Raw genomic sequence first — 8,285 nt, 5'->3', positions numbered from 1 at the left:
GAAACTGCCTCAGTCCTGCTCTTCTCCCCTCAGGGACCTAATGGTAATGCCAGCAGGGATGGCAGTGGCAAACTGGGGCTCACTTCATCTCTTTTATTGGAGTGACTGGGGCTGGCAGGAGTCCGTTGGGAACCTCATGTCCACTCCTAACAAGGTTTCTGCCTTGTTACCTGGTTACCGATGAGGGGATCAAAGTTTTGCTTCCCCACAATGTGCCTCTTGAGATACTGATTTTAATCTGGTTATTGAAAACCAAATTGACACGGAGAGAAATTTTGGCCCTCCCCCTTTCTGCCTAAAGCCATTCAGATTTTTTTTAACCTGCTTCAGGAAGAGAACCTTAGCATAATCACCTGAGAACATATGAATTAGCACATATGTGACAGACAGGAAGAAATCTAGCAAAGCTTATTTCCTGTGTCCTATTGTTTCTGGGGGGCCCGATAAGAACTTGTTGGCCGCACGTCTGCTATTTCCACCACCTGTGAATTACCTACTTTTCCTTGGGAATCCCAGACCCCTGCCCTGTTTCTCTCTGGTCTAGAATGGCACATCAGCCTCAGCTCTCCAACGTGTTTCCGAGTTCACATTTTATGACACTCCTAACATGTACATCTATAATAAATGTTGTACATTTTCTCATGTTAATCTGTCTCTGTTCATTTGGTTATTAGCCCAGCTAGAAAAATCTATACATTCATTCATTTATTTTTCTAGGGGACAGTGCAAATGCACACACACACACACACAAACTATGCAGATGAGTTTCCCACTTTTGGGGAAATCGCAGGGATCAGCACTCCTGGAGTGCAGTGGATAAGCCTCACCCTGGGAAAACCACCTTCGGGACCATCGTATCTTCCATGCCAGGTAAGTATAGCAGCTAGAAGAATTCAGAAGGCGGATGAGAGTTATTTATTTATTTTTTTTACGTCCCACACTGGACAGGTGAGGCCGAGAAAATCCAGGGGCTAGGCCAAACAGAGTGCTCAGGAAAGGAAACCAGGCAGAAGAGTTTGCAGATTGGAAAGGCAAGGGAACTTGATGAAAACAAACATTCAGAGTGTGCCAGGCTTTTAATGGTGTCAGAGGAGAAGAGCCTGGAAGAAAAAGATAAGAAACACATTTCTTTCCTCTGCCCACACCACACCAACTGGCTTCCCACTCCTTTCTGCCCCCATACCTTGTGTTTGACTACTAGGAAACAAGGCTGGCATTTCTCAGGCAAACTGCAGTGTGTCAATCCTGAGGGTAGGAAACCCGGGTCCAAGAGATTAGGAAATTTGTTTGGCAGCTCCCCTGGGGTGTGCTGCTGTCCACAGTGCTGAGTTCTCAGGTGTTCCCGGAGGTTGCTGACTCTCAGCTAGGTTCCCCTGCCCGAACCTGTGACCTAGCCAATGATGGATTGGAAGAAGTTGGGCCGTGGACCAGGAAAACTTGAGAACCTGACGGGAAAGACAGGCTTACAATACATTATCTGAACCCCCTGGAGCCAGATGTTTTTCAGAATTCAGAATTTTATAGATTTTAACAATGTGATGTGGTGCATCTACCATATACGATGTAAAATCCTTAGTGAGGTCCCCGGCAGCACCACATAATCAAACAATCAATATTTCCTCCAGAAAACGTCTGACGAGTCACCCTAAGTGTGATCAATACAGTCGGTACATAGCCTCAGGGCATTTCAGGGTCTCCTCCGAATGAATTCGTCTGCCTTAGACTTACAGAAAAGCTTTTGGTCCTACGGAGTTTTGGATTTCAGAATTTAGGTTGAGGGATTGCTGTCCCGTTACAGAACAGACTGGCGGATGGGGATGAATGGTATAAAAGACCCCCCTTTTTCTCTGGGGGGTCCCTCCCTTGTGTTAGGTTCCCTTTGCCCGCTGCGAGAGGAAAGATGTCTCTCAATACCAGAGATCGGTGAAAAGGAAAGGAATTACTATTTATTTAAAAGTTATACAGACTAAAGTTCTTTAGAACACTCACAAATGCACACAGTCCTTCCTTCTCCCTCTGACCAGTCTGAGGGACTATATCTCAGGAAAGCAGTAGAAGTCTGTGAGTCAGGTTCCCAGCACCATCCCCGCAGCAAAGGGAACACTTCCAAAGCTGCGTGGTCCCCAAAACACTGCTGAAATGCGTAGTTTCCGCTCCGCCAAAGCCACATGGTCCCAACAAGACACCCAAGCCGTGTGGTTCCCCAAAAGATGCCAAATGGCTGCCGCGCCTGGGTTTAAATCCCAGCGCCAATCTTTTTCTGCAGCCTCATTTCCGGCTCCTCCCACAATTGGCCGCAGCTGCCAGCATTCCTGGGCAGGTGGGTCCCTGTGGTGTGGAGCCAATGATCTCCAAGCTCTTCTGGACCCCATTACAAATCCCTGTTTGGAGACCCCCTCTTGGCTGCACCCTGTTACAGTCCTGCCGAGGTTCCAGCCCTTGGGTTCCACTTCAGGTCGAACTGACCTACAAAAGTCCCTATGGTTGATCTGACTTTCTAAGCTTGTGACTTTCCTGCCCGGGGTGCATAACAATGGCTACTAGCCTCATTGATGGTCCACTGCCTGTCAGACTCTGTACTAAGTGTTTGACATGAGTTTATCTCCCTTATCCTAACCACTGTCCTAGGAGACAGGATTGTCCCCATTTCACATATAAGGAGACTGAGGCTCATAGAGGTTCAATAACCTCCCTGAAATCATAAGCTGGTAGGTGGTGGAACCAGGGATTTGAACCCCAATCAGACCCAGTGCCTGCATCACTGTACTACTCTCTGCTTTGCCTTCGTTTTGAAGGGAGTTGGTCTGAGTGTGAATTAGGGGATTGAATTGTTGCCGGTTTGGTTTGTGGTGGGTATTTAGTTAACTACACTGTGAAATGACATGCATTTACATTTACAGTAAATGTGGTAAGTTTTAAAAAGTTAAACACATAATAATAGCTCATGAAGTAGGGGAGTGAAGAGTAAAAGGCTGCCTCCTGTTTTTTCTCCTATTTTATTTTTTTAAAGATTGTATTTACTTATTTTAGGGGAAGGTTAAGTAGAAAGAGGGAGAGAAACATCAGTGTGTGGTTGTTTCTCATGTGCCCCCAACTGGGGACCTGGCCTGCACCTCAGGCATGTGCCCTGACTGGGAATCGAACCAGGACCCTTTGGTTCACAGGCCAGTGCTCAATCCACTGAGCCACACCAGCCAGGGCTCCTATTTTCTTTAAAAAATGTTTTTTTAATTTATTTTTAGAGAGAGAGGAAGGGAGGGAGAAAGAGAGAGAGAGAAAGATGGATGCGTGGTTGCCTCTCGAGTGTACCCCACTGGGGGCCTGGCCCACAGCCCAAGCCTGTGCCCTGACTGGGAATCAAACCATCAGCCCTTCAGCTTGCAGGTAGGTGCTCAGTCCACTGAGCTACACCAGCCAGGGCTTTTCTCTATTTTCTTATCATTTTTTATTGTTATTTATTGATGTATTTTGTCTGCTTCCTGTTTATGGCCTCCCCAGGCCTGCTTCCAACAGATTAATGGCCGTTGTAGAGGCCATCTTTGTATATGTACTTTTTAGTTATGTGTAATGCATACACAGCTCACCATGGATTTTTTGTCTTAATAATATATCTTTCCATATTTGAACATACAGAATATGTCACTTTTGCTTTTGTTAAACTAGCTGTTCAAATGAAATGATAAATGTATTAGGTAAACAGTGGTGAAAGAAATATTTTTGAAAGAAGTTAGTATAAGGTTTAAAAGCCTAGACCTAGAACATTTAATTTTTTTATTGATTGATTTTAGAGAGATAGAGGAAGGAAAAGAGAGAGAGAGAGAGAAACGCTGATTTGTTATTCCACTTAGTTGTGCATTCATTGGTTGATTCTTGTACGTGCCTTGACGTGATTGAACCCACAACCACGGCATATGAGGACAACTCTCTAATAAACTCAGCTATCTAGTTAGGGCCAACCTAGAGCATTTTGGGTTCAAATCCCCACTCTGTCCCCCACAAACTGTGTAACTTTGGATAGGATAAATTATTTAATCTCTCTAAGCCTCAGTTTCTTTATCTGTAAAGTGAACTTAATCGTGGTTCTTCCCTGGAGTTGGATAATGCAGTCTATGGGTTTAGCAGCTTAGTAACTTGCCTGGGGCAAAACAAATTATATACCTACTATCTGAGTAGATGCATAGGGGTACCCCTAAATTTGCTTATAAGATAGCCCTAAGTTCTTTTATCCTGGAAAGTGATAACAGGTAGATCCAGGCATCTTTTGCTTTCTGCTCCTCCCTCCATCACGAATTGACCACAGTCAAAAAAGTTTGGAGACCTCTGCTCTTGGCAGATCAGACCTGGGACCTTGGACACTAAGCTCCTGCCCTGGGAAAGGAGGCAGAATGGATACGATGAATTCAGGGTGGAAAGCACTGAGTTTGCAGTTAGAAGTTCTAACCTTAAATCTGCCGCCATCTTGCTGTGTCTTTGGACAGATCGCTGCTCAGCAGCTGATTTCTGAATCCCATCCAGCTCCAGGACTCTGAGATTCTGTTCTGATTTCCAGGATTCTGTTTTTGATCTCCAGGACTAGGCAGATGCAGCTGCAGGGAACGCTTGTCCTTAGAAAGCTGCTGGTCAACCCAGTTTGGGTGTTTGGTCCACTTGAAAAGCAGAGTTCTGCTTAAGAGAGACAGGTTCTGGGGTCAGAAAAGCAGGTCCAAATTTTGACTCAGCCACTGCTTAGCTGGGCACATTACTTAACCTCTATAAACCTCAAAAAATTTTTCATTATGTAACATGGATTAATAATAGTGCCTGTCTTAAAAATAGTACCTATCTTTTTTGATCCTTCATTCTACGAATGCTTGCAGGGTGCTCACTGTAAGCCAGGCACTGGGTACAATTATGAGAAATACCAGCTGTAACTTATAGTCTAATGCAGAACACAGACAATGACTGAATAATCATACTAACAAATATAAAATTGCAACTGTGATGAGTGTGGCTAAAAATGGCAATATGGTGCTTTAAGGACCTATAATAGAGAGAGGTGATGGGATAAAAAATTTTGGATAAGGTTTTTCTGGCAAAGTGGTGCTTGAAATGAGCACTAAAGAGTGAGGACAGCTAACTAGCTAGCTAGCTAGAAATAGGATGTGCAAAAGTCCTGTGGTGCAGATAAGGAAAAAGGCCAGTGAGGTTGGAAGGAAGAGAATGAAAGGGAACCAAGAATCAGATGAGGGGGGAGAGATAATCAGGGTCTCACAATGTGTTGTTTTTAATACTCAAATCAGTGGTGGGACATTGAGGGTTTAAGCAGAGGCCACTATTATCAAATTTGCTTTTAAAAGAGACCTTTGGCTAAGAATAGATTTGGGGGGAAAGGTGGTAAAGTGAGTTTAGGCATACCAGCTATTGTGGTCTGGGTGAAATAAGATGGTAGTTTAGAATGGCGTGGAAATAGAGAGAAGTGAACACATCAGCAAGCCATTTAGGAGATAAAAATGGACAGGATTTGGAAATAGAATATATATATATGGCAGGGTGAGGGTATTGAGGGAGAGAAATTTGCCAGGAATAATGCCCAGATTTCTGTTTTGAGCAATTGTATGGCTGCTGGCACCCTTCTCTAAGAAAAGGACTCCCAGAGAATCAGCAGCTGTGGAGAAAAGAACCTGAGTGACTGTGGATTTGTTGGCTTGTGGTGCCCTTAAGACATTCGAGTTGAGTTGTCCAGCAGGTCACTTGCTGGATGTGTGAGTCTGAATGGGAAATACACATTTGGGAAAAATTAGCAGAGACAGCAATTGATGCTGTGCATATGAATGAGATGCCCCAGGAATCAAGAATAGTGCAAAGAGCCCTGGCTGGGCAGCTCAGTTGGTGACAGCAGCATCCCACTATGCCTAGGTTGTAGGTTTGACCCCCGGTCAGGGCACATACAAGAATCAACCAACGAATGCATCGATGAGTAGAACAACAAACGGATGTCTCCCTTCCCGAACCCCGCAAATCAATACATAAAAAGAATTTTTTTATGTGTAAAGATGAGAGGGCCTGGGTTTCAGCCTTAAGAAAACCTATCATTTAACTGTTCAGTAAGAAGCATGAACCTGAAAAGGGGACAAAGGGGAGAGGGAGGTGAAACCAAGCCTAGAAATCGGGGTTACCGAAGCGAAGGGAGGAATGATTCCTGAAAGGAGTGCTCAGCCACGTGCAAAGATGATGGAAGGCCCAGTGAAATGAGGACTGAGAGATGCTCAGTGCATCCAACGACACAGAAATCTCTGGTGACGTTAGCCGTAGCTGTAGATATGGAGTGATGGGGTGGAAGCCAAGGTTGAGGAGTGAGTGGGAAGTGAAGAAATGATCACAGCGGGTAGGGAAGTGTTTCACAACTGTGAAGGGGAGGAGAGGGATTTGGGCAGTAGCCTGGGATTCTTGGAAGGTGCAAGTTGTATGATGGGTATGAAATATCTGGGACAGTCCTTCACTCAGATTGAACTGGAGCTGAGGGTATTTGCCTTAGAGAGAAAGACATGACTTCTTTGAATGACCTGGGTACCTGCCTTTAGTGCTTACACATGACATGAGTGAAGCGTACATTCTAGAACTACAAACGAACTCAGCTCTCAAGAGGAGACCCGGGGTACAGCCGGGAAGGGAACAGATAACAGCTACTTCCTTCAGGAATCACAGGGTCCCCAGGTCAGGCAGGGCAAGTAGGGTCAATAACTGTGGTGGAGAGGGATGGGCGGGGAGGACTGATTTCCCTGTGGAGGTGAAAACCTCTGGAGCATCTCCTCTCCTTCAGTGTGATTCAGTCAAAAGCCATGAAGCTTTTACCAACGACTTTGACCCCCTGAATTCTCTCAACCCCTCATGCACTTAGGACCCTGCATGATTTATCAATTGTTTGTGTGAGGCTCCGACAGACAAAATGCTATTTATTGGAAGGAATGTATAAGTTCAATTTTTGTTATTTATTGTAAGATGAGTAAATGAAAAAAATGAGGCTGTCCTGATAATGATTTTTCTTTAAAAAAAAAAAGGAAATGGAGAGTTCTATTGGCTTCAGAAACCAACTTGTTTCTTTATTTTGTTTTGACTGCAAAACAGCCCCCAAGTCCTGATTTATTCAGATCAGTAACAGCAGATAACAACGTTTTTACCTTGTAATGCCAGACTATTCTTTTAATTAATCAAAAATGACAGAAGGACATTTATTCTAAGATGCACAAAAATAAGCTAGTTGAGAGAATGGCCTGGCTTACAGCGTGTTAATATGTGTGCCTCTCACACCCCTCCAACTCAGTACTTGACGTACAACCCAGGCATGTGCTCTGACCGGAAATCGAACCCGGGACCTTCACAGGCCAGTGCTCAATCCACTGGGTCACACCAACCACGGCAAGAAAATATTTTTAATGCACCAGTTATTTGGCAAGAAAGTAAGGAATCTGCAGAGTAAGGAATTCAAAAATGGAACAGATTACTGAAGCTGGCTATCACCCTGAGGATATCTCTCAACCTTAGTAAATTTAAGTTTGAGATTTTACAGGCTTCCCAGGCTCAGGAGACAGAGCCTAAGTGCTCCAAGGTTTTTACGAAGAAAGGGTAAAAAGACTAACTCACTTTAGAGTTCAATAATTGAAGCATGAAGAATTTTCCTAAGACAATCACCAAAAGAATGGTACAGAATGTATCTTCCAAACTATAACCAGAAACAAATGGAGTGAAAAAAATTTCAGTTAATGTAAAGGAAGTCAAGAAAAAAGGAAAGAAAACACAGAAAGGATGAGACAATAAAAAGTACAAAATACAACATAGAAATTAGTCCAAATATCATTGATTGCATTACAATAAATGTACATGGACTGAATGCTATAGTAAACAATTCTTAAACTATATTTAAGAAGCAAACCCCAGCTCTATGCCATTTAAAGGAGACACATCAAAAACATAAAAATATAGCCCCAGCTGGTACAGCTCAGTGGATTGAATCTGGCCTGAGAAGCAAGGGGTGGCTGGTTTGATTCCCAGTCAGGGCACATGCCTGGGTTGCAGGCCAGGTCTCCAGGTTTCGTGCCAAGTTGGAGCTGGAACCCACAGTCCAGCAGCCTGGTACATTGCAGTGTTCATCATTCAGGGCTGGGTGAGCGCAATTAAACTTCCCAGGGAGGCACTGAGCGTCCCAGCTACAGGATTCCAGGAGTCAGGGCCAACCCCCTGCATGAGTCACCCAGAGAGACCTCTCAGTCCATAGACTCCTGCTGAGAGGAGAGGGCAGTCCAGAACTA

At 44.3% G+C, this 8,285-nt stretch overlaps 1 non-coding gene across 1 annotated transcript; it reads right to left on the bottom strand.

Annotated features, from left to right (window-relative positions):
- Positions 1 to 716: 716 nt before the first annotated feature.
- Positions 717 to 878, bottom strand: LOC118977017 (U1 spliceosomal RNA). The gene has a single exon (XR_005064425.1). It is a non-coding gene; the product is annotated as a U1 spliceosomal RNA (small nuclear RNA).
- Between the last annotated feature and the right edge of the window lie 7,407 nt (positions 879 to 8,285).

The sequence above is a fragment of the Sturnira hondurensis genome, unplaced genomic scaffold (assembly GCF_014824575.4).
Source record: "Sturnira hondurensis isolate 20B ecotype Veracruz unplaced genomic scaffold, ASM1482457v3 Scaffold0021143, whole genome shotgun sequence".
Classification (NCBI taxonomy): Eukaryota; Metazoa; Chordata; class Mammalia; order Chiroptera; family Phyllostomidae; genus Sturnira; species Sturnira hondurensis.
This window is presented reverse-complemented; position numbering and strand designations above follow the sequence as displayed.